We start from the raw sequence: 27487 nt of genomic DNA, 5'->3' as shown, positions 1-27487 counted from the left end.
CTGATTGTTAAAATCCTTGGGAAAGGTCACTGGTGCTTGATAACATATTAGGAATCTTAAGAATGACTGTTTAGCTTCCTGTCTCATTTTTAGTCAAAAGGAACCCCATGTTAAAGGGGGAAATACAAATGTTGAATAGTCTGTTTCATTTGCCCTATATACTCCAGCATTGGGCAAACACAAAGGTATAATAAAGAACCTGCTTGAAGTCCTACCTGGTGTTTGGCTGAAAGTTACAATACCAAAGTTAGAGAAGAGGAAGAGAGGGAGAGTAAGGTCCATTTGTCTTTTTCAACTAGACCACGGCTCAGGATTGATCCATGCAGACAAGCCTTACCTTTGAAAACTGAGTGTTAAGTGCCTGGTACATCTTGTTAGTGACTTCCTGGGTTTGGATGTTTGGGGAATGAGACTCCCACAGGTACCCGGGGGAGAGATAGGAACGGATCTGTTACTAGGAAGAGGAAGGGCAGTCCCTGGGTGTTTGAGGCAGTTCACTGTTTTTACCCTTTTGCTCTGCTTCATTCATAGTCATTATCAAGCTGGTCTCCTCTCTTTGTTTTTTTCCTTTATCCTTCTCCTCACCTGCCCCTGGGCCTCCTGTCTCTCTCTTTCCACTGGCATGCCTCTCAAAGGCCCTTCTCTCTGAACCCGTGCCATCTGGAGCAGTTGCCCCTTATCTCAGCGCCCCATTGACTTGCCTCCTGGTCTAATCTCTTTGGAAAAGTTATCTCTTCTCTCTTGGCCTCCACACCGAAGTGTATTTTGGCCCATTATTCATTCCATTGATAAATCTCACATTTAATCAGACTTTGAAGGAGATACTTTGGAGTTGGTGTAAAGCTTTGTATTCAAGACCATGTTGCAGTCCCCTCTGGCTGTAATGGTGGAATAATTTTGTAGATTTTAATTTTAAGGGGGAGTTTCAGTGGAAAAAAAATTGAAAAAGGAAACACAGCCCAGTTTTGTCACCTGGAACCAACCATTTTATTTTGTGCATTGGTTTATGGGATTTTGAGAGTCAGGATGGTTCTAAGATAGGGATGGATCATTGAATGGGTCAGGGGATTGTAGAAATATGCTTGAACTTTTCAGGTTCTCAGGTCTGTGCTGAGACTCTGGGTATGGCTGAAAGGTCTAGCTGTCCTGGGATTTCAAGAAACTGCTTTTGTTTTTGTTTGTTTGTGAATACCACGCCATTTAAAAGTATACAACCCTCCTTCAGTCATCTCCAAAGACTTGAAACCAAGAAAAACTTCCCCTCACCCCAAACATTAATGGCAAGGAGCGTTGATTCAGTTTTCCAGATTCCTTTTACTTGTTTACTTTCTCAATAACTTTGAGAATGCTTTTCAGGAACCAGTGTAGTAGATAAAAAATAACATGTAAGTGCTATCCCAGAAACGTTAGTTAATATTGCAGTTTCACATGTCACTTAATTTTGTTTAGATTGCTTCTTTAAAGCTAAAAACATTTTCCTCAATGTAAAATACAGATAAAATCTGAAGATGTTAGGGAAAAGTAAACACTGAGGTAAGCAGAGACTTCCATCCTAATGCAATGTCTAAGTTCATCGAAGCACCTTATTTATTCTCTGTGTAGCGAATACTGGGATGATCGCATCACAAATATAGAAAGTTTTCTGAAATGTAGCTATTATTAAAGAATTCAGTAATGTTAGTATGGGTTTATGTTCTCATGTCCTTCTGTGAAAACAAGGAAAAGCCAAAGAAGTTTCTGAGTAATATACTTCATAGTGTTTTAATAATAATAAACTTCATTTTAATAATAAACTTCATAGTGTTTTAACCTTGAATAAAACTTCATTTTAATAATAAACTTCATAGTGTTTTAACCTTGAAAAAACAAATGAGTGAAAATTAAACTGCTTAATATATGTAGTGACATTTTTTCTTTCCCCTAATTTATTGTCTATTTGATAATATTTACTTAGAATTTATTTCTCCATTAAAGAGGAAAATAGAATTTTGATATGTAATCACATATCAAAAATGACAAGCAGCAATAATAGTGGGCTAGCCTGGAGGTTTTTAACAGCCTGTCAACCTAAAATTCATGTTATAGTAGTTAGTATGTTAAGGGAGAATAGAAGAATCACAAACTACATTCTGGAGACTGGACATAATAGCTCAATGTAGAATGTATTGAATATTTGTTTGCTTATTCATTCCATATTCATTTAAACAAATGTTTGTCAAGAATTTATTTTAAATGAGCCAGACACTATTTGAGCATTACAAAAAAAGGTAAATTACCAAAATCCCTATTATTCTAAATGGTTACATTTCATTATATTTCAATAATATCAGTAAAAGACTGTTGTTGTTTGTTGATGGACTTTTATAAAACTTACTGAGCTGAAGTATAGTTTAGTGTTAGAGTGTATAGTTGGCAAGTATGAGATTCTGATTTCAATCTTAACACCAAAAACAACTAAAGCAAGAAAACAAAAACAAAATAAAATTATTCAACATAATAGTAGAATGTAGTGTATAGAGTAATATGTAATATATTTATATGCATATATTTTATGTAAATATTTATATGAAGTTATATCACCATTTTATCACTTGCTTTTAGATTTGTTAGTAACCATGCTTCACATTTTTGATGACCCAGCTCAGTCTGCAGGGTGTCTTATCTTCCTAATAGGTAGTGATTCATTTCTGTACTCCAGTATTCTGAGAATGAGTGGCCTGTGGTCATTGTACAGGTCAAATTTAATAAATCATTTCCTGGATGAAACTTGCACTCTCAATTTCCGGGATTAAAGTCTAAAGGTAAGAATATTTTTGGGAAAATGTGCTGGTAAATAATTTATTTTCAATTAATTATATAAAAGAGAGATTTAAATTGTATGCATGCTAATAAGAGTATCTTATTACAACAATCAGATTATTTTAAGAATTGAAAGAAGACTATTAATGGACTAGCTTAAATACGGTATAGTCATTGGTTCTATTGAGTAAAATCACTAAGACAATCTCTGGGCTACACTACTGAATTAAAAACACTAATTTATTCCATTCTTTTAACAATTATTATAAATTTGCATTATATTTATTGTATATAGTTTTTATGACATTTATTATAATTTGCCATACACCCAAGTTAGAAATATCTTAAAATGAAATTATGCTTAAATGTCTTCTCTTTAGAGGCTGAGAGGGGACAAAGCACTTGAGAGTTAGCAATCTCTTGGCCTTGGGTTCCATCCCAAGCACTGAAAAATTAATAAAAAAGCGAACAAAAATTCTTCCTTTCATGTGCATTCAATGTTAAATTCATGATAACTAGTTATATATGTAAGTGGTAGGATGATTACTTCCTTTTGACATGAGCTAATAAAATGTCATAGACAGATAGCAGATCAGAAATAAAGTGACTCCCCAACACATTTCATCATTTGTAGATTCCAAAGTACATTTTGTAACCACATTCATTTTGTGGAACTCAGGCAGAAACTTTAATTTTCTTTGGAACAGGCTTACACCTTATTTATTTTGCTGATTCTTTCCAGAGAGAAAGAACATAAAAAGATATCCTGTTAGATTTGGTGGCCTAAAGGTCAAAAGATAAACCGTAAGTGATCTCCGTGTTTATTTTTTTGACAGTGTTAAATTAGCAGCCGCTCAGCCTTCTCTCAGAGAAACACAACCTGAGTAATTGAACATGTCGCTGGGGAGTATACTTGGTTAAGCTGATTCCTATTATGTTGACTTGTCAGGGGCCAATAATTAAAGCTGAAGAGCGATGCTCATTAGTGTCTACAAGATGATTCAAAGAATAAGAGAGTAAAGTCCTTGAGTTGCACCTGCGAAAGGCAGGCATGCATAGAGGTGAGGGCAGACAGAGTGGCTGGCTTTTCTGCCATGTTAGCATTCTAATTGTGAGAAGGGCATACTGAATTGAGTGTTGCAAATGTCTTCTCCCAGCACAACTTATAAAAAGCATTTTAGTTTTGCTTTTGAACATACTTCTCCCCTCCCCGTAATATTATTGTGCACAATTATATTTTTAAGATTAGGGAATTCCTTTTTGAGAATAGATAGAATTCTACTGAAAGGAATACTTCGAAATTTTTTTTTTATAGTGGTAATCATTTCATTCATTTTGCTGAAAACTCTGTACCAATCTGAATTTGCTTCTTTGAACTCTCAGTATCCTGCACATAAAATACATGAGTTATCCAACATTGATGACAAAAACTTTAGGAGTATACATTTGCCACATTTACTTTGCAAAACTAGGAGTGTTAAAATGTATATTTAACTGAGCTAAACTGAATGCAGGACACATGCATAGGCTCTAGAGACACCTAGAAAACCAAATATTTATAACTTGAGCAAAACTGTGGGTAGAGAACAATTGGTATCAGCACTGAATGCTATGGATCATAATGTCCTGAAATAATAATGCCTTATTTTGCAATTGGCTTCTAAAGTAGGCTTTGATTTGATGAATCCATTTTAGAATTAATGAAATATTCAAACGTTAATATAATTCTTAAAAAAATCAGTCAATTTATTAGATTATATTCACTGTTATCTGTTACTCTAAAAGTTATTTTGTAGTGATGAAGCACCATTTTGCTTCCAGTATGTCACTTTAATTTTATCCTGGACTCTGAAGCAGGACAATGCATATGCCTTTTACAAGGGCCCCTCAGTTCATCTGGAGTCTTTAGTTTGGTGTATAATGTCCAACAAGAAGCTTTTGCTGTGGTTCGGTTTGAGATCACGTCTGTGAGAAAGCCTTCCCATATGCGAGGCTTCCAAAGTGCCTGTTACAGATTCTCCATGCTGATTTGAACTTGTGCTTCTGTTTCCTCCATTTGTACTAAGTCTCTTAAGGACATGGGTTGACTCTTGTTAATATTTGTATGTGTGGTCGTTGGAGCTCAGTAAATGTTGGTTAAACTTAATCAAGGAGCAGAAGAGATCTTCTAGGATAGTTACATATTTCCAAGATACTAACAGCTCTAGAAGTCAAATAGAAGAACCCCCTACTCCATGCCAAGAATTCCTTACTGGATGTTCTTTAACAGATAGCCTCTATCCTAGTTTGGTAGAACATTTCCAGAGCTGCAAAGGTCAACACGTTGCAACCAACTGTTTCTCGATTAGGCAACCTCAGTTTATAACAGAAAAAAAGTTTACAGTTACCAGCGGTACTGCACATGAATTATCTTCAGTATTCAAAATATCCTTCAGAATCAGAGATCAATTATTATTATCTCCATTCTGCAGATAAGGATGATGCATTTCAGAGAGAATCATTGACTTCCCTAAAGCCTCTGGAATAATTAGCACGAGTGCCTCCTTGGGAATCTACCTGTTTCTGAGTTATGCTTTAGAATGTCAATGCTTCCAAGGTCTGCCTTTTTTTACTGGTTTTCTCCATTATTACAAACATATTTGTGGTTAGTTTTCTTCAGTCACCTATCATTATGTGTAGAGACAGCAATATTTATAATGTTGAGTTGCTCCTACATAACCATGACATGAAAAACACTGCCCCAAGCAGGTGGATTCATTAGATTACAGGAGGACTCCAGTTTATCTTAATCTTCCCTATAGCTTATGTGGGATCTCTGAGAGATGGTTTTTAACCGGGTGTTTTGGCAGAGAGGCTACTAGGCTAGTACTTTCTATATCTCTATTTACTAATGGGAACTATAGAAGCCCAAAAGGAGAGACCGTTAGCTGTCAAATGTGGGTGTGAAAGAATCCATCTTTTCCTAATATTGTAAGGTTGATATGGAATATATTACCAGTTCACATACACTGAAGCCAGCCTCTCTTATCAGACCAATTTATGGTATTGATTTTATTTTTTAATATGCTATATTTTTGTGAGAACAATCATATTGGAAACCTAATCAATATTGGCTCTGCTGACAGTTATAAATGCTGAATACATACTCATTTGTATGATTATTGACAGCACTTGAATTTAATAGGAGTGGTTTTAAGCCATGAGCATTATTTTCTTAAAGGTTTCTCGTAGTAAAGGGAAGGGAGATACTTCATTTGACATTTTTATTTTGAAATGAGTTTATTGATTAAAACTAGAAAAGCTCAGCCTTCACCTTAATTCATACACTTATAATATTTTCCTTTGTGATAAGCTGTGATAAGCCAGTTATATATTCTACTCAGAATGTATCTCATCTGTTCCTGTAAAAAATGTTAAAGCGCCATTGAACCAATTTTTACAGTACTATTAATCAGAGTAATCAGTATTAATACACTACTTTACCAGTTGAGTGCCACTTGTCATTAATATGACAGGGTAAATTTTACATCTTTTTTTTTATATACAAAGGATTTCATTTAGTAGGAATAAAAAAGAAGATGGGGGTTTTAATTGTTAGCAATCAGAAGCCTGTGTGATTAAGACTGGCATTCTGAATCAGACACATCAGACCCTGCTAGGAATTTATCTCTTCCCTTACTAATTCTTTCATAGATTTAAATGTAGTCTTATTTACCAATAAATGAAACTTTAATTATAGATAGACCCACAGGCAAGTAATATGTCAGCTAGAAGTAATTTCTTGTTGCAGTTAAGCAATTTCAATGTGCTTTTGGCTGGACAGCTTCCTTCTCCTTTTATATCTTGCTTGCCTTGGAAATACCTAAACTCTCAAGTATCCTCAGGCCCCCAAGTCAATCTTTGATTTATAAAATGGCCATTTTGAGAACGGATTTATTCTGGGCGAGGATTATTGTATTCAGATGTTTCTATTAAATATGAATGATTCTTAGCACTACTGCAAGTTATTTTATCCCAAATGTTCATGTTTATCTTTATTTAGTTCTGCACTAAGGCATTAGGTGTTCCATGCAGGAAACAGGATACAACAGGAGAACTTAGCAAATGGCATGTAGAGAGACTAGCATGCAAACAACTACTTCTCAGTAATGAGGCCTTCCTGGATCAAGAAAAGCAAGAGGCTGAGTAGGGAAGCAGTGGGGTAGAGACACTCTTCATGGAGGATGTGTTGGAGAAAGCAGACAGAGGCCACAGGAAGAAGTCCTAATGCTTTCCAAGCTAACTAGGTCAATTGCTTCAGTTTTGGAGCATTTAACTACATGTAGTGCTTTTAGTGACCAGACTACCAAATAATTTGCTGCAGATCCAGACCTGGGGATGGAAACTCACACACCTATCACTTTACAGAATAGCCCATGAGCCTACATTACTCCTCATTGCCTAGCTAAAGCTCAGAGAAAAGAAAGAGAGAGTAAGAGGAAGACCAGAGGATAAGAGGTAGGGAGCGGGGAGAGATAGAGAATGAGAAACTTTGGTCCTCTCTTCTGATTAAAAATAAAAATAAAGCTGGGCGGTGGTGGCGCACGCCTTTAATCCCAGCACTGGGGAGGCAGAGCCAGGCGGATCTCTGTGAGTTCAAGGCCAGCCTGGGCTACCAAGTGAGTCCCAGGAAAGGCGCAAAGCTACACAGAGAAACCCTGTCTCAAAAAACCGAAAAAAAAAAAAAATAAAAAATAAATTCATAGAAAGTTGGTTTAGCAAATTATGGGTAATAAAAGCATCTTGTTAGGGTTGATGGGACTTTTTAATGATTTAATAAAATTAAAAAGTAAAATTAAGTAAACTTCCCGTAATTTGGAGTCTAGATGAGGAACTAATTTCTAGGAAATTACGGTCAGTGATAAACTTCAAATATAGTTGACAAGTGAGTGCAATGTCAGTTTTATTGTTTCAGCATTTGAACTTGGCTTTGTGAGGACAATGAGCCCAGGAGTTGGATGCCTTTGCAGAACTATTTGATGACTGCCTCTTGTCTGTACTTGTGGGCATTTGCCTGGCTTTAACTAGCCGAGCTGGAGAGTGAACTTCTGCTCTGTGTGCAAATGGAAGGGGATTTAAAGCAGGGGAGAGGTTGCTCATTCGGCTCAGCATAATGAATGCCTCTGCAAACTGCTCTGCCCAAATTGACAGGTGTCTCCTTCTATTAGAAGCTAGGAACCGTGCATAATTTGAACACATTTTTTTTAAAAAGCAACTTTCTGAGAATATTTATATAAACACTGAAAATTCTATCTTCTCTCTCTCTCTCTCTCTCTCTCTCTCTCTCTCTCTCTCTCTCTCTCTCTCTCTCTCTCTGGGACTGCATCTGTGATGCATGCATCTTTATAGAATATATATTATTTTCTAGTTTTGAAATGCCAAATAGGAATTTGTCAAATCCACATGTTCATCTGTACAAAGGGTAATATATAGTAACTGTTGCACATGAAATTTAAAATAAATGACATTTCCTAATGGGATGGCTGAGCTGGAACAGGTGCAGAGTGGGAGAGCAATGAGGGAGATGTCTTGATAGAGGGAGACATCATGGGGATAGGGAGAAACCTGGTACAAAGGAAGTTCCCAGGAATCCACAGGGATGACCCCAGCTTAGGCTACTAGCAGTGGTGGTGGGGGTTGCCTGAGCTGGCCTACCCCAGTGATCAGATTGGTGGATGCCCTAACTGTCGTCATAAAGCATTCATCCAGTAACTGATGGAAACAGATGAAGAAAGTCATGGCCAAATATCAGGCCAAGCTTCAAAAGCCCAGTTGAAGAGAGAGAAGAGGGATTCTATGAACAAGGGGCATCAAAACTTACAGATATAACCAAATCAAGCTAGTGGGAACTCATGAACTTTGGACCTATAGCTGTGGAACCTGAATGGGACTGGACTAGGCTCTCAGCATGGTGAGACAGTTGTGTAACTTGGTCTCTTTGAGGGGCCCTTGACAATGGGAATAGGATCTATACCTGGTGCATGAACTAGTTTCTCGGAGTCCATTGCCTGTGGTGGTACACCTTGCACAGCCTTGATGCAGGGGGAGGGACTTGGACCTGCCTCAGCTGAATGTGCAGGGCCTTGCTGACTTCCCATGGGAGGCCATACCTGTTTAGAGAAGGGAATGGGGGATGGGCTGGGGGGAATAGCTGTGGGAGGAAGAGTGGGAGGTGGGATGAGGGAAGCATTTTTTGTGGTTGATATGTAGAATGAATAAAAAATTTCTTAATAAAAAAAGAAAAAAAATGACGTTTCCTAATATCAAATCAACTGGTGTATTAAAATGCTGATTTAAATGGTAGACAAAGAATATTTCCTATTTCTGAAAGATTTTTAATCTTTTTGTTTGTATTATAATTTGTAGCTAGTATCTGGACTCTTATTAAAAATCATATTGAACATGTTTTGGAACATATATCTTGTGTACTGTATATATGTAAATATTTGTATGTAATGTACTCATTTATTTAAATGAAGGGAATCATTATGTATAATATTAGAAACTATTATGGTTCTGTCTGATTGTTTTTATTTTTATTTTAGTTTTAAATTGTTTCAAGTATAAAATAATTGGCATCAGTGAACATTTTGAGTTATTTTGATGCTGTTCTGTTCTTTAAGATAATTAAATAAAAGCAATGGGTAATGCCCAATGTTCTGTTCTATAAAAGAGAGTATATGTACTATCTAGACAGATATCTGAAAAGATACCAATTATTAAACTGTTTGATCATCCAACAAAATATACACACAACAGAGGAAAGAGAAATGTAATTCACGTGGCATAATCACATAGGTTACCACATTAACAGAAGTAGAAGGAAATGGCCTGGGGTCATAGACCAAAGCATGTTAGAGTTATTTATTTTAGTGTATTTGGCCGTTACCATGTTTACCCTATGATAAATTCTGTCCCAAGAAAAGAAAGCAAAAATATCCAGAAGAATCCTTTCCAATAACAAGTGTGAATCTATTTTGAACGCTAATGTAAGGGTTACAAATGATAAGCATGGGGATATATAGAAGGAAGCTTTGAAAGACACTAGAAATCCAATAGTTTAAAAGCGCACCCTGACTGACCTGGTCAGCCAGCCCATTTGTAGTATATGCTGTGCCACCTGATTTTCAAGTGGCCCAGCTTAATAGTATGCACTTTAAGCAACTTATGACAAGCTGGAAACTCATTCTCTATTGCTTTCCCTATCCTTCCTCTCCATGTTCTTTCTTTCCTTTAGGTTCAGTTACGTATGAAGTCTGAAGTCCATATACACTGTAGTATTTTGTCAAGTGTGAGCTGGAACCTAAGGTGTGTTATGTACCTATAATCCCAGCACTTGGGAGTTACAAGGAGGAGTAGGAGTTCAAACCAGCCTCAACTGTATAGAGAGTTGTAGGACAGCCTACATTACACGACACTTTGTCTCCAAAAATCAAAAGTTAAAAAAATAAAATAAAACAAAAACTTAAAAGTCTAAGCTAGGACCCTATACCAATTTCACTGGAGAATATGGTCATTAATGTAATTAAATGTTGGTTTTAGCTGCCACAGATGCTGAGGCCTCCATGTCAGATAAAGTCTTCAGCTTGGGTTCATTTGGTAGAAATAACGGTCTTAGTCCGACTAGCCACTAAATGGACTTTCATAGGTTTCTGTGTACCTAGTAATTTTCTTGAGTAAATCAATACAGTGTAACCTTTTGAGGTGTAATTAGAGGGTTTTCTTGCCACCCTGATGTGTTGGCTATCACACTTGTTAGTGTCTGTGCAGATGCCAGGGAGGCAGGATTTACAGCTGCCTCCAAACCTGTCTTATAGGCTGGCACTACTATTCCCTTAAGTTATGTTAACTTATGAAATCTTTACAGTGGTTATGTGAGTTAGAAGCCATGATTTCCATTTTTCTGAAGAAGTATATGAGGCCTAAAGAAAGTCAGTGTCTGGCTCCAGTTCAAACAGGCCTTCTTTCTGAGGAGCCCCGTGTCTTCTCCAGTGATTAGCCACCTGCATTCATCTTCACTTATTTTAAAACATTTTCCTTGTGGTTTGAAACTTCCTTTTATTCAGTAATATTGCAAGAGAATTAAATTTCATGCTTAGATTCCTTTTTGTTCATTTTGTCTTGAATTATCTATCACTAACAATGCGAAGATCTGTCCTATTTAAGAACATTTACGGTCCATATGTAATGATAATAGGTATGGGCAGTATGATGTTAAGCAAATATGAACTCTAGAACGTAGTGATTATCTCGGAGTTCTAGAGTGATTTTTCATAGTGATTTCAAAATAATTAGACTTTAAAGTCCCTTCGGTTATAGTAAGGATTTTATAAGATATGTAAATTATTTATAGACTGATAAGCCCGTTTTTAAATCCACACTAAATTAAGATATATTCTTATTCAATTTGAAGTATCATTTTGGATTTGGTTTATCTTTCATCTTGTACGTAAAAGGGTAGATTTTGTTCTGAAGAAGTTCCTAAAGTAAGTATTAGAGAAAAAAAATAATAGGGATGCCATTTTTTAAATATTTGCTATAGAGTTAGCTTCAAATTTTAAACTTTCAGTTTTGGCAACATCATTTTTTATCTTTTATGCTCACATACATGACATCAAAGACTTAGGAATTTACACAAACTAGCCACGTGGTTCTTTCTGAAGACAAAGCACATATGGCTCAAACGGAATGTTACGGCTTCCTTTGAAAGCTCGGTTGTTTTGTCATTTCTAATTTTGGAAGAAATAAGATGGATGAAAACTGGAGACTAGAGGTGGGGGTCAACAACTCAGAAAAGCCAACAGAAGCCAGAAAAGCTGATGCCTGACTGAATTTTTACACCTCTGTGGGACGCTAAGGCCATGAAGGGCGTCCATTCCAAACATCCTGCCCCCTTCAAATGGCTGCAGCAACAGTGTGCCAACTTGCTATTTTTCCCTGGTTGTTTCCAGCCCTGTTGAAAATATCTGGAGTCTTCTTTCTCTTTTTTCTTCCTTCCTTCCTTCCTTCCTTCCTTCCTCCCTCCCTCCCTCCCTCCCTCCCTCCCTCCCTCCCTCCCTCCCTCCCTCCCTCCCTCCCTCTCTCTCTCTCTCTCTCTCTCTCTCTCTCTTTCTTTAATTTTTTTCCTTCCTCTGTCCCTTGGGCTTCTGTCCCCCTGAGGACACTAACCTGCTTCAAACCTGCCCTAAGGCCTACATGGAATTGTTTGTGTTGAGATTAAAGGGAGTGTGCAGATTTGTGGCTTATTGCACTGGGAATCACAGGGGCTGGTTTCCTACCGGCTTTTGTTCAGCCCACAGAGAGGAGAAAGCTAAAGCTTGTGCGTTTTCCTTGTGGAACTGTGAATTATTTTGGAGTAGGTCATATTGTAGGACTTAAAATTGTTTAATTATAGCACTTGACAGTTCTCTCATAGTAATAATAGTTAGCACTTACACAGCCTGTTTCATCTTCAAAGCATTTCACAAGCACTAATTAATTCTCACAAGATGCCTGGGAGGGGGCTATCATCATTCCCATTTTACAGATATGGAAATTGATGCAAGCAAGTTAAGAGTCTTGCCATAGGCCACAGTGGGAAGACAGAATCTAAATGCTGGTTGCAAATTTAGGAGTGGCTGGCGCCTAAATCCTTTTCTTTAGGCCTAAATCCAGCCTCTTCCTCCCCCCCCCCCAATCTCTTCATATTTCTTTCTCCAGTTTTGGAAAGGACTTGGTATTTTTTTTCCTCCATTCTTCTCTTTAGGGAGTATTTATTTAACACTGCTCCAAGAAATAAATAAATCATCTCAGTATTACAGCTTTAAAGAGATAATATGTCTAATAAGGACATGAATATTACAAAATGTCAGGAAATGAATTAGGTTTGGGTGAAAGAAAGGATTCCAAATTACATTTTGCTGGATAAATATTGCATCCATAAACAGTAAAAATAACGATAGTAATTAATTAACATTACCAGATAAAGCATGCATTTAGAATGAAACTGACCAGGTATTTTTGTGTCATACTGACTGGTGTGTGCACAGTCCATTTTCTGACAAAGGAAGAGACTCATTTGAATTGTAAATTGCCAACATGGTAGATTGTATTTTGCAATAGTAAGGCTGTGCTATGCTGTGATAAATTACAAAGGCAATATTGGCTAGGCTTCTGAACCTTGCATTTCTCTTCTGGTTATTTGTGCTATCACTATTAATATCTCCTACAGAAGCTGCGTGGCAAATTGTTCTAGATACAGAAAAGGCATTCCATTGTGTGGTGGCTATCACAAGGCTCTATGTGACTCCTCTGACCTTTGACATTTGTTGTTGGTGTAAATCAGTACAGTGTTCCTCATTTTGGGTCCTGCTGTGTGGACATACAGGTCTTGGCACAGTTTATGCCTGTAAATGAACCTGATAAATATTGTATCATAGTCAACAATTCTGGCTAAAGTGTGTCAAGTATATCTTAAAATAGAGTGTGTTTTTGAATCAAAAGTCTCATCAAAAATCCTAAAATATGTTATGATAAATGTGCTCTTAGTCTAGCCTTTCATTTGCCAAAGGAGGATCCAGGGATTGAATGATGTTAATAAGGACTGGTTTGCAGACAGGAGGCAGCCTGTGGACTGTGAGAGCTAAAGAGCTAGCTCTAGTGGTCTCAAGTGTCACACTTGACTTCTGCACCTCCTTTGTTTCCTTAATTGTCGCGTTTTCATCCTAGAGCACAAATAAATTGCTCATAATAGGGGGAGTGGATTTTTATTTTATTTAGTTTTCTTTTTATTTATTCTTCTTTCACATCATGTGTCTCCATCCCATTCATTTCCCGACCCAGCGTATCCACCCTCTGCCCTAGCAGACCCAAAACAAAAAAATAAAAAACAATTTAAGAGGAAAAAAAAAAAAAGGAAAAAAAATCTTGTCATGGAAGCTGTGACTTTATTCAAGTCACAGTGAATTGCACAGTGAACCCGTTTGTCCATGTATCTTTACTTGTAAATATTCATTGCAAAGAGTCATTGGTTTGGGTTGAGGCTTCTGGTTTCTGCTACCTTATTGATGCTGGGCCCTCACTGGAACTGCTTTTGGTTATTCTGCTGTTGCCCCGTGTTGTGGAAATCCTGCAGCTTTGGGTCTGCAGGACAGGTTCCTTCACCTGCTCTAGCAGATCACAGATGGGGTGAGATGCCACCCGCCCCCCATCAGCGCCTGGGAAGTGGATTTTTAAAGTTGGTCATGTGTAAGCATTCTGTTGCCTTCGCATAACTGGCAAAATTGGTTGAACTAGCATAATGATTAGCTATAGCTTTCTGTTCTTAAGTAGGCCACGGTAAAATCACTAATGTACTGAATACACGAATGCTACAATTGCGGATTTTGTGTTAAGGTAAGAAAGAATGATGGATACAGGGAAAAAACAAAACAAAACCTCTTAAATGATGTCCATATATCCAGTAGTCCTTGGACTGTAGGTTTAATGCCCATGACATGCTTCATATAATAGGGTTCATTTTCTACTGTGAGCTATTTACACATATTTAGAAATACTATCAGTTAGCTGTCTTGTTTGTTTACCAAGAATACAAGTTTATGGACAATGTTCCAAATTTGTCATGTCATTGAAATTCATGATCATATTTCAACTTTAGTGAATTAAATCTTACAAAAATTAAAGAATTTGAAAATGGAAAGAAGATTCTTTAATGTTTCAGAAAGACTCAGTGAAAATACATCATATTAAATATCAAACTAAGAAATTTGTAAAATATTTAGGATAAAGACCAAAATTTTTTTTTATAAAGTTAGAGAATTTGTCTAAGAAAGACAACTTGGAGCAGGGTAGGGGTGGTGCATGCCTTAGAGTCCCAGCACTGGGAGCCAAAGATAGGCAGATCTCTGTGAGTTTGAGACCAGCATGGTCTACAGAATGATTTCCAGGAAAACCCCAAGTTGTTACACAGAGAAATCCTCTCTTGAAAATTAAAAATAAAAAGGAAAGAAAAGAAAAGAAAGAAAGACAACTTGGCAACTTGGCATAGAGCTATGAATTCAGATAGGCCAAAAATATATTTTGTAACCTAATTAATTATGTTAAATGAGTAAATCAATATACCACTGAATTAAAATGTATGTTAGTGCACATGACTTTTTTGTGGTTATGAATTTAAATTTACTTTTTCTGTTAACTTACTTGGTAAGAGAACTGTTGAGGTGAATTGTCCAATAGTAGACCATGAAGATTGTGACACACACTCTTTTTTTCAATCCTTCAAGGATGCCTCTTGAGTCTAGAAAATCCTAACTGTATTCTTTGTCGTGGTTGTAATTCATTCTCCTTTGGTCTCCTATAACAATTACTGGTCATCAATAGATTGTCTTAAGTTTTTTCTCTGTTACAGTTATAGGGGCTCTTAATATAGCCCACAGTATTTAGCAATGCCTCACGGCATTTTCTTACTAACCACTTCCCTGCTAACTTTTGATTGCAACATTTGTGTCATGTAGAGCATTGGTGGGAGATCCACCCTTTAATGTTTCTAGTGTTTTTGACAGTGCAAGCCCTCAATAAATATTAGCTAAAAGAAACTTCAAATCAGGAACTAGAAAAGTCTTTCAGGCCCTAGCTTTTTGTTAAATGTAACAGGATATGATATTTTTAGTAATCTCAAACAACTGCATGTATGTCCATGTTTTCTTTTCCTGTGGCTTCTTTTGATGCAAACTGGCACAGTAAGTGAATAATTTATAGTGTTTGATGTCGTGTTGACAGCTGTTGAAAGATGTTAAAGTTTGGATGCATAAGAATAGAGTTTAAATCTACTACTGCATACTTGCTCAGTGGCCATGAAATGCTTGTTGTAGTTTTCTGACCCCTCAGATGGATCCCATTTGATATAGAATTGTTATTCTTGCTCCTACTAAAAGTAGTAATTATTAGCTAAGGACTTTAGAATGCATTTGACATTAACATATACTCAATAAAAGTTTCTGATTCTAAATACTGATCACCCAATAATAACTGCAGCTCAGAAGATGTATTTAAAGACTCACATTTAAATTTTCTCAGATTGACACTCTCTACTCTTTTTTTTTTTTGGACAGGGTTTCTCTGTGTTGTTTTGGTACCTGTCCTGGATCTCACTCTGTAAACCAAGCTGGCCTGGAAACTCACAGAGATCCACCTGGCTCTGCCTCCTCAGTGTTTGGATTAAAGATGTGCACCACCACTGCCCAGCTGACACACTCTACTCTTGAGTGTTGCTTACTTACACTCATTTAAATAATCACAATTTTTTTTTAACCAATAATAGTATATGTTTTGTAAAGTATTCTTGGAAGTCACATATAACATTCATCGATTGCTTGGAAGAAAACTTTCGTTTAACTAATTGTTTGTCAGTCTCAAGCAACATGATAGAGTCTGATGAAAGAGATGCCCCCTGTGATTCAGATATCTCCTAGAACTTCCCCCGTAACACTGCTATGAGAGATAAAGTATCCAGCACTTGGGGGTTTGGGAACACGTTGAAACCAAGGATTTTGTGACAATTTCTTCTATTCAGGTGGTGCTTGGAATATTCCATCTCTTCATTGCTATCAGCTGTGGGTTACAGAGTGAGTCCATAGCAGAATGCAATGTAATTGTATTCTTTGTTACTAGCTCCATCATCCCTTAGATATTCTGTTCCCATGTCATTACAAAGACAGGGTTTTTAGTCACTTCACTGAATACATTATTTTCCCTTGTACTCTACTGATTATGACTCCTATGACTACAGTGAAAGTACTGAAGATGGTACCAACAACCAAAATAAAACAAAACAGAACAACAACAACAACAACAAAAGCCCCTGTCTCAGGATGCTTGCTGAATCCTTATCATGTACATTTTTCATTTCTTTTTATTCATTTATTTTCTGTTATTGAAAATGGATTTTTTTTCTCATATATCCCACATATTTTACCCTCCTTCTACTCCTCCAAGATTCTTCTTATCTCCCCTCCCATCTGCATCCACCTCCTTTCTGTCTCTCATTAGAAAACAAACAGTCTTCTAAGGGATAATAATAAGATGTAATAAAAGAAAGCAAACGCTAACACATCAGAATAGAACTAACTAAATAAAAGGAAATAAGACAGCCCAAGAGAGGGCACAAGGAGCAGAGTCCCACTTGGTCACACACTCAAGAACCCCATGAAATCACTGAACTGGAAGCCATATACAAAGAACCTGTAGGATAAAAAGAGAGAAGTAAAACATGTAAATAAAATAAAATAAAAATAAAAAATAATATGATTCAATTTTTTTAAAAAAGGAAAAGCCCTGATACAAGAATAGGAGACTAGGTTCCTCCAAATACCATTGAGTTCTCTTTTTGTGGGCCATCTCCTGCTGGACATGCAGCCTATCCTTAAGAGTAATTTGTTTCCCGGTGAGATTCCCTGGGAGGAAACTAAATTTTCCTTTGCTAGTGGATATCAATTGGAGATTCTCTCTGAGGTAAGATATGTCCGCTTCTTCTTTCAACATTCGAGCCCCATCTGGTGCAGACCTGTCTAGACCCTATGCATGCTTCCTCAGTCTCTGTTCCTTCATATGCACTATGAGCATGTTGATTTAGAGGGCTTTATTTTCTAGGTGTTTTCCATCACACCTGCTCTTACGCTTTTTGTTTTTGTTTTTGTTTTGTTTTTTTACTTTTCCACGGGGTTCTCTGATCCCTTAGGGGAGAGATTTGATGGAGACATCCCTTTTAGGGCTGAGTATTCCAAGGTCTCTCATTCTCTGCTTAGTGTCTGGTTGGAGGTCTCCGTATTTGTTCCCATCCTGTGCAGGAGGAAGCTTCTCTGATGATGGCTGAGTAAGGCATTGTTCATATTTGTCTTTTTTTATGGCTTCCATAAACTATGCTTCCCCACTAAAAATATAGCTGTCCCTAATCACAGCCCTGTAGAATCGTGCCAGTAATGTAGTTCATGACAAATTTCCAAATTTGCTGGCAAGACTCTCAGTAAAATGTGTCATTTGCACATCATGTCCTCCAAGCAAACAAAATAATACTTAACCATGTAATAATATAGAGTATTAAATCCCCCTGGGAAAAGAGTTGGTTTTAAATACTTTGAAAAGAAACTTTCAAGTTAGTGATTTACACAGTTAATTATAAACAACAAGCCTTGTAATTAAGTGTTGCCATTTTGGGTGGAATTGGTTTCACCCATCACTAATCCGTCTATCCTTGTCTCTGGCCTTTGAGAGATTATGGGAAAATGCACACGATGAAAAGTTTAACTTGTCAAGTTTAAATTTAGATGCAAAGTCCGGAATATCAAACACCGTAAGTGATAATTATCACCACCTGGAAATAATTTGTGCCACTGAGGAGTTAAGGAAGGAATTCTCCGTTTCTGCTGATGGGGAGTTTTTAACCTCCTGATCACCAGAGCTCTCTTGCCGTTTCCCTGGTGTGTCTCCTGGTTCATTCCCAGTAGTCAACACATCGCCAAGTGATTAGCAAAACACGGGAGGAGGTAACTTTGTAAGATGTGAGGAAGGCTAAGCCAAGAGCAAAGTGGAAGTAAGGAAGGTGGTCCTGATTTTAAGTCACTCAAAGTCAGCTCTGTTATCTATTAGTTCAGGTTACAAACTGCCTGGATTTTCTCCTAAAAATAGTTCAGGTTACAAACTGCCTGGATTTTCTCCTAAAAAAGTCAAAACAAAAACACCAATAATGAGTAAATAAGTCACCATATTACAATGTCATACATTTCTATTTTTCTCTGTGTTAAAAAATTTGTTTTGGAAAATGCAAGGGTACTTAACTGACTTGTAGTTCCAAGTGAGTTAAGAAGATACTTTTGTATAATAATTGGGAGACTTAAATGATATTTTGCATAGTTCATCTTCAGGCATATTTAAGTGGGTTTTTTTGACACATTTTTATTCTCCAGAAGACTTTTACATATGATTGAGTTTCTTAGCTTTATTAAGAGTTTTTTATGGTGATTAGTGGAGAATTCTGCACATTCCTGTGCAGACGAGTTGATTTTAAAATTCTGAATGTGTTTAATAATACTTGATTCTCATTCTCATTTTCATGTATAGTTTCAAAAACATACTTTATATAATAAATAAATCACAACTGTGACTAATTTTGAGGGATTTTAGATAGGCTTTCTGAAAAGAGGGGGGAAAAGAAAAACCCTAACCATGCAAAACCCTTATAGTTAGAAAGACAGAAGTATTTGAAGTTAACTTCCATATTAACCTAAAAGATGAGAAGTCAAAAATACAAAACTTAATACAGTCTGTCTTGACCTAAGAAGAGGGAGGCGGCAGAGTGCCATGTATGTGAACTCCATCTTTTTCCTCTGAAACAGCCTTTTGTTCATGATCATGTACTTTGTGTCAAAACAAACAAGCATCTTTTCATAGCACACCGGTACCCTTACTTGGAATGGAATATAAAGGAAGAACCCTTTAATATAAAATCTTTGTTTTTAATTCAATTTAATTTTTTTTTTATTTTTAAACTATGGCCATGACAGGCTTCTTACAAACTAGCTCTTATATCTTAAATTAACCCATTTCTATAAATCCATACCTTGCCACATGGCTTGTGGCTTACCAATACATCTTGCTTCTCCTGGTGGCGGGCAGCAGCGTCTGCTTCTCTCTCCTTTCTTCTCCCACTGTCTCTCTTGGATTTTCACGCCTGGCTCCATCCTGCCCTGCCATAGGCCAATGCAGTTTTATTTATCAATCAATCAGAGCAACCCCTATTCACAGCATACAGAAAGACATCCCACAGCACTTCCCTTTTTCTTTCTAATCAAAAAGGAAGTTTTTAACTTTAACATAGTGAAATTACATATAATAGAACAGTTATCGAGCAAGAATTACAGTTACAATATCTAGTCTATTTGTATTTTGTAAAATTAAAGAAAATATTCTATCATTTATCCTGTATTTGTGAGTCTAAAGTTTTATATCTAATTTATCTTTTATCATAACCAAGGAAAATTATAACTATTTAGTCTTCAACTGCATCAAAGACCTTAGAAGGATTTACCTAAGTAAAATCTTTATGTTTACATTTATGTTAATATTTCTAAATGCTTAAATCACTAAAATCATGTTTTGTTTTGTTTTTTCCTGTCACCTACAAGAATGGCAGAAACTTCACCATTTTATAACCATGGGGTTATAAAACTGTATGTGGCAGACAGTACAATAGACAATAACCAGGTACAATAGTATCTCCTGAGCGATTATAGAGAGACAAGAGAGTGAGCCAAACTGTGCTTCTTAATAACTGTGTTAAGGGAATGAACTGTCAACTCAAAATGCTGATAAAAATGAGTTCTTTGTAAATTAGGTAAGTTGTACTTCAAAATGAGGTGAAATTACACTTTTCATAACCTAAAGTAATTTTAAAATACTTATGGCAAATCTAAGTTTAATTGAATCAATTATGCAAAACTGTGCCTTTTGCCAGGCAGTGATGGCACACACCTTTAAGCCCAGCACTTGGGAGGCAGAGACAAGCAGATGTATGTACATCTGTGAGTTCAAAGGCAGCTTGGTTTACAGAGGTAGTTCCCGGACAGCCAAGAAAAAGTGTCTTTTTCTAGGTCCTAGATATATGCTTTACATTGATTGGCTCATTAGGTTCATTCTTTGAATGCTAGTCCATTTTATTATTTTAGAGTTCAGCTTTGGGAAACAGTGGGAATACTATCACTACTGAATTTCCGTTTAGTGTAAGCACTATACCCATCACTCACAAAATTAGATGTGACACCTTTGAGCCTGAACTATTACTAAGATGCTAATAGTCTCCAGGTTTTGTTAATGACACATTGTTTTTGTTTTGGTGTGTGTGTGTGTGTGTGTGTGTGTGTGTGTGTGTGTGTGTGTGTGTGTGTGTGTGTAGCTAGGTGGTTTCACAGTGTATGTGTGAAGGTCAGAGGACAAGTTTGTGAATAAGTTTTCTCTTCCCATTATGGATCCCAGGGATCAATCTCAGAAGTGAGTCTTGTGTAACAAGTGGTTTTCTTCCCTGGTTGTTTTCTGTAAGGTTTAAAATAACAGCCTTAAAGAAGAGCTGAAACACTAACATGAAATTGTATCTAAAGTAGGGGAGGGAGAAGTCGTGACTAATATATGTGAATAACCATTTGGCAAATTTCATTAAAAGTTATTCATTTACATTTAAAAAGTTAGTATATTCTTTTATGGAAGGCAGTAAGAAACCTCCCAACATATTTTTAAATTAAAAAAAAGCTAAATAATTTTATAAAGCTGGTGGTCATTTCTGTTGTTTGGCCACCCTATGATATTTTGTTCTGACACCATGAGCAAATAATGAAGCACTTTCAGAGGAAATTTCAAATGACAGCTATGTTTAGTTGGTGGCAGAATGTATCCACTTTTGATATTCTAGGGAAAATAGGTACATAGTTTATAGGAAACAGGTATCTTTTATAATATTAATTGTGCATACTAATTGTGGGACCTGGAGAGATGCTCAGCAGTTAAGATACATTGTTGCTCCTTCAGAAGACTCGGGGGTTTTTTTTTCCCCAGAACTTCTGGGTATCTCACAACTTCCAGTAATTCCACATTGATGGGATCTGATGACCTCTTGTCTCCAAGTGTACCCACACTCACTTGTCACTAACTCATACAGATATATAAATAATAACAACAGTAACAATAATAATTGTGTGGGCATCATTTGTTATATGTTTCAATATTTAAATATCTCATCTTAGCTTATAGTCTCCAGGAAGCCTGTGTTTATAGAGGAAGAAGAAAAAGAAAAGAAAGACAGGCTGGATACAAACAGAAACCAGAATATCAGATCCTGTGCAGCATTTGGCAGTTTTTGGTGCTCTTTGTGTGCTCCTGTAGTTTACCACTGTATTATGAAGGGCAGTACTTCTATTCACAGACCAGTTGGGAGGGCATGTGGAAGGTAGCATCATTCGATAACATTCACAACAGTATATACCTATGTGGATGGGACTGCCATTATTCAATTTGTGATCTTTTAACAAGCAGACAACATCCTCCTCTTAATTTTTAAGCTAGAATTTACTTTGTAATTTAAATTTATTATTATGTGTTTTTAACAGTGTGTCTGGGTATTACAAAAGGCTGCTTATGATATAGATATATGTTGTGGCATATATCTTACAAAGGCTAAATGTCTTTATCTTCTTAAATATTTGCATTTCTCTGTGGCAAAAATATTGTCCAACAGCCCCACACCTCCACCTCCCTCTTCTCATTCAGCATCAGCCTATTCTCAACATTTTTAAGATTGGCTTTTTTAGATTCTACATATGAATGTGATCGTATGGTACTTGTCTTTATACCTGGATTATTTGAGGGATCTCAGTATGAACTCAGCCCAATCCCTCATGTGCAATCAAACATTCTCTGGTTGTTACTATAAAACAGCTTGTTCTGTGGATCTGTATGATACTTCTATAATTACACCATAGTTATTAGTTGTTTACAGTTCTACCCCTTTTCCATATTCTAAGAGGTACTATGTTTTACGAAGGTATTTCAGATACTAAGCCTAGTGCCTGATTGAAGTAGTCAAAAATACAATATTTGTGGAATTAAGTTAGTGAAAAGTTGCTAAAAAGATGTCCTGAGGTTTTAGAATCTCCATCTGTTCTCTCACTTATAAGTTCTATTAGTCAAATACTTCATCCATTGTTACCATGTATGGTTAGAAATTTCAATGTAACTTGATTACAACTTCTGTCTAGCTGGGCGGTGGTGGCGCACGCCTTTAATCCCAGCACTCGGGAGGCAGAGCCAGGTGGATCTCTGTGAGTTCGAGGCCAGCCTGGGCTACCAAGTGAGTTCCAGGAAAAGGCGCAAAGCTACACAGAGAAACCCTGTCTCGAAAAACCAAAAACAAAAAACAAAAACAACTTCTGTCTAGTCCAAATGAAGTTGCTTTATAAATGTTGGGCCAACTGTGGCTATTTTAAAAGGAAAAAAAAAGATAAAAGAAAACACTGTACACATGTACTGCCTCAGATGTGATTTAGTAATCTGTAGGTTGTTTTGCACACTCATTGACTCTTTCAGTATCTTTTCCCAGAATTTCTCAATGTCTTCTGTGTCATCCATCACCATATACCTCTGCAGCTATTCACAAGCATGGAATGCCTCAGATTTCATCATCCTTCACCACACTTCCCTTAGACCAACAAGGCAGAAATGTCCTTTCCCACTTCCTAACATCCTCACATGTTTGTCTTTACATCCTTTTTTTCTTGTTGTTGTTTTGAATCACATTCATTCTTCAAGTCCTTCTAAAACATCTCACACTGTATCTGTTTTCAATCTCTTTACAATCTTCATTTCCTGCCCAGCCTCCATTTATACCTCTTATACTTTCTCCTGGTCTTTGTTTCATTAGACTTTGTTTTTCAGTCTGTCTCTGTCTCTCTCTCTGTCTCTCTCTCTGTCTCTCTCTCTGTCTTTCTCTGTGTCTGTGTGTATATGTATGCCCATGCCCATTTAGGTTAGTCATTTACATTTTTCCTGCAGTGATTACTTCGTAATGCTAAGAGCAGGGAAAACATGGCAAGAAAGACAGCAGGTGAATACCAAACTCTTGGGGACAGAGCTGTAACTATGGATTATGCTTTGGTCTTTTCAGGTTTTATCTATCCATTGAAATCCAAGACAGCTGGAAACAAAACTGCCTGTTTCCTGTTAAACAAGTAGGAGAGTTCTGATTTGTGATGCCTTACTCAGATTCTGCCACTCGGAGACTAGGTGACAGTAGCTATTTGAATTTTAAAGAGAAGGAACATTTTGTCAGACTCTGTTAACGCAAAGGAAGTAATGTCAACCGAAATACAATACCACTTTGCCTCACTTTTGTTGAGGCTAGTTATCCTGAATGTCGGGTAGGTAAAGGTCTCCTCATCTGTTCACTTTTCTTTAGCTGCCATTCGTGCCCAGGTCCATTTTCAAGTGAAAGTGTAACAAGTCGAGGAAAGGAGTGGTACCTCTCACAGCTTCCGCTTTATTAAAAATTGACCAGTATGGCATTTGAAACTCAGTAAAGCAATGAGTGGGTTTAAAACTTATTTTATTCTCTTTGTTTTAAGCTTGCATTTTTCTTTTAGGTGTATGTGTGTGTGTGAGTTTGAACTAAGCATAAAAGATATTAGATGAAACTGAATGCATTATTTTTTTTTCAGAGACAGTAATGTCCCTATATTTTCATTTTTCTAATTTTGACAGTGCCAAAGCCTCATGTGTATTTGTGAATAAGCTGTGTAACTTTAAACATTAAAGATAATTTTATCTTTCTGAGAAGTTGAAGGTGAGATATCTGTTTATGTCACTCATTCATATAATCAACAACTTTCCTTTACCAAATTCTTGAGCCAGTTAAGAGTGAAAATTGAATTTATTATGAAACTTGACATACCTTCAAAATATATATGTGGTTTGCACAATCTTTATTTGTTCCAAGGGAATCTGAACCCTTGAAGATATTATATGATAGACACACTTCAGAGGTAGGAAGGCAGATAGAAAAAAATATGGAAGTCAGACTCACACTGTGTACCTCTCTTATGAATTATACTATTTGAAATCTCTTTAGTAAAATTTATTGGGAGGAAACCAAATCTGAGTTAGTGTTCAAAATTGGGCTACTGGGCAGTGTTTCAAGTGTCAGCTGGCAGTTAATCCTTATGTGACTATCTAATTTATTACGAGTGCAAACAAATAGTTTGGTTCTTTGCCACATAATTTAATACTGGACAATTTAGGGGTTTCTTTTGTTAGTGTACTAGAACTAATGTTTTATCTTTAGTATACTGTTGATTGCTTTCTTCTAGATAAAGGATGGATCTATAACTTTTAGTTTTGGTATTTTATATGTTTTTTATAATGGAGATTAGTCATTATTCTGTCATTAATATTATCATCCTCCCCTTTCCTTCTTTTCTTTCTTGTCTCCTCCTCCTTCACTTCTTTCCTCCTTTCCTCTTATTTCTTCTGCCATTCCTTTTTCTCCCAGTCCATCTACAGTAACTTCCTTTCTAACATTTTTTTGTCTTATCTAATTATAAAGGTAGTGTATTGTTGGAAAGTAAGAAATTTTGGAAAAAGCACACATAGGTTCACAATACCGATGATTTGTGTGTGTGTGTGTGTGTGTGTGTGTGTGTGTGTGTGTGTGTGTGTGAGTTGCCAGGTATTTCAAAGATCTTTAACTACAGAAAATGAAACTCAGTCCATTATAACATTGCCACTATAAACAAAATGACCCAGAATGTACTTTATTTGCATGTTTCCATTTCAACCTAATTTATCCAGATATCATGTTCTTCCCTGAGTGCACAGTGCAAACATTCCCTGCCCAACTTTATCTCCCTGCTCGTAATGTGCTAATGCTATCATTACCATTTTAGGCAAAGGATGTACTGAGCAGAAAGTGCCTTTTTCTATAAGGAATATCTGTTAGTCAAAGAAACTTTGAACATCAAAATTCTTTCAGTTTTGTGGTTCTCTTTTTCCCTTCATCCTCAGAGTTCCTGTTTTGGCAAGGACCTCCCTCCTTTTCTCTTTTATTGCCTGGAATCTCTCCTTCATTGTCATACAGCTTCTTTTTTAGTGATAATGCAACAGAGCAATTGTTCAAAGGTGACTTTAAGTTTCACGAAGGCAGAGACTCTGCAGGTGTATTCCAGATGGAGGTCTTAACCTGTTACCAGGATCACAGAAGACATAGGTCCATTTTATGAAGAATAACAACAAAATGACCTGTTATCATTTTATATGCTCCTCATAACACAGTAAACAGCATTATTTTTTTTTAAATTTTATTCCTCATCTTAAAAGTGGAAAAAAATTATATCTAGTCACAAAGTTGAACTAAGATAGCATATAAACTCAATAAAATTTCCCAAATAATAAACATTAGTAGACTAAAGAACAATTTGTAGAACACATGGCAAATAGTGATTTTTACGATGCTTGATTAGTGCATGATGTTCACAGGTGTTACTAATTTATAAAGCTCAAATGCAGTAAATGACTATGCTGGTCAAGCCCTGTAATCTCTCGTGTATATATTTTTAGGACTTAACAGCCATAGAATTTTTTGAAATCATGATCATTTTTAGTTAAAAGAAGATTTTAATCAGGGCCAATACAAAATTTATATATCTATGTCTATGTCTATATCTATCTATCTATCTATCTATCTATCTATCTATCATTGTTGAACTTTTTAAAGTGAGTGTTTTACATCACTCTGTTGGATCTAACCATGAACACAGTATAAAAGGAGCAATCGCTGCTCTTGCATCATGTTTTTCACATGTAGAAATTTTGTTTCTGGGCTTCGGAGATGTCTGTGTAAACAAGGGTGCTTGCTGCCAAGGTAGCTCACTTGAGTTTGGTTTCTCAGAGCCACAGGGTTAAAGGAGAGTGCCCACCAAGTCCCCAGTGTTAGCCTCTGACCTCCACAGGTGTGCTATGACACATGCCCTATCCTACCCCAGTAAAAATGTTGTATTAATCTTTAAATAAAATTTTCATTCAAACTCTCTCCCTCATTACTAAGGTGTGAAAAGTAAAAGCAATATTGGGGGCTGGGGAGATGGCTCATGGTTAACAGTCCTTGCCACTTTTGCAGAGGACCCTAGTTTGGTCCCAAGCATCCATATAGGGTAACTCACAGCTACACTTAAGTCCAATTCCAGGCGATACAATAACTTCTCCAGGCCCCCAAAGGCACCCCTTTCCAACGTACATTTGTGCATGTGCACATGCTCATACACACACATACACATAAATAAAATAACTTTCATAAAAAAATTTTAAAAAGTAGTTTTTTTAAAGTACTACTTTATAATGAGTTAAAATGTGGGCACTATTACAACTATTAACCCATAATAAATATTCAAATTGCTTTTCTGTATTCCTCCTCCACTGTCACTGCTATTTGGGATGGGTTATCTTTAACAGTGGCTGAAAACAGCCAGTGCTTGTGAATGTAACTGTGTGGTAGAATATGCATTCTATTTTCCTGGCTTTATAGCAATATGTACAGTTCCTTTCTGTGTATCTGTTGAGGAATCCCTTAAAATTCTTTTCAAATTAAAATTGTGGGGCATTGAGTTAATAATACCTCTTCTCATAGGGTTTCCTTATGAGCCAGTTTACAGCACAGTCCCCATATATATAGTGAGAAAAAGTTATCTAATTTGATGAAATCCAGAGTATGCTAAAACACCAAGCAGATGATTGTCCACAATAAACAATTCTTGGTATTCCTAAATGATGTGTTGCTTAGATAAAAGTGTGTCAGATGCTTGTAAAAGAAGTTTTAATCCTTTTAGTCTTTATACCCTGACAATAATGCTCTGTAAATGGTAGAACTGATTGAACTCATGACCCCTGACTTAAGTAACTAGAATAATCTTCCTAAAAAGAGAAAAAAACTCTAAATTCTGAAATGAATGTAGAACCACTCATAGTGTTACCTACACCTAATGGACATCTTTGATCACTGATCTCAGTCATGCAACGTTCTGGAGACCTGTGTTAAGATATCTTCTGGGTGAAAATTTCATTGCATTTGTATACTATTATTTTTATG

The 27487-nt window shown here is 36.5% G+C and overlaps 1 protein-coding gene across 7 annotated transcripts in view; it reads left to right on the top strand.

Annotated features, from left to right (window-relative positions):
• The window catches only part of Trps1 (transcriptional repressor GATA binding 1), a 242737-nt gene that overhangs the window by 101946 nt on the left and 113304 nt on the right, over positions 1–27487 (top strand). The gene's annotated exons all lie outside the window — the stretch shown is intronic.

Source organism: Peromyscus californicus, unplaced genomic scaffold (genome assembly GCF_007827085.1).
Source record: "Peromyscus californicus insignis strain IS unplaced genomic scaffold, ASM782708v3 Scaffold_20__1_contigs__length_68692818, whole genome shotgun sequence".
Lineage (NCBI taxonomy): Eukaryota > Metazoa > Chordata > Mammalia > Rodentia > Cricetidae > Peromyscus > Peromyscus californicus.
The sequence above is the reverse complement of the archived record's forward strand: the minus strand, read 5'-3'. Positions and strand labels throughout refer to the sequence as shown.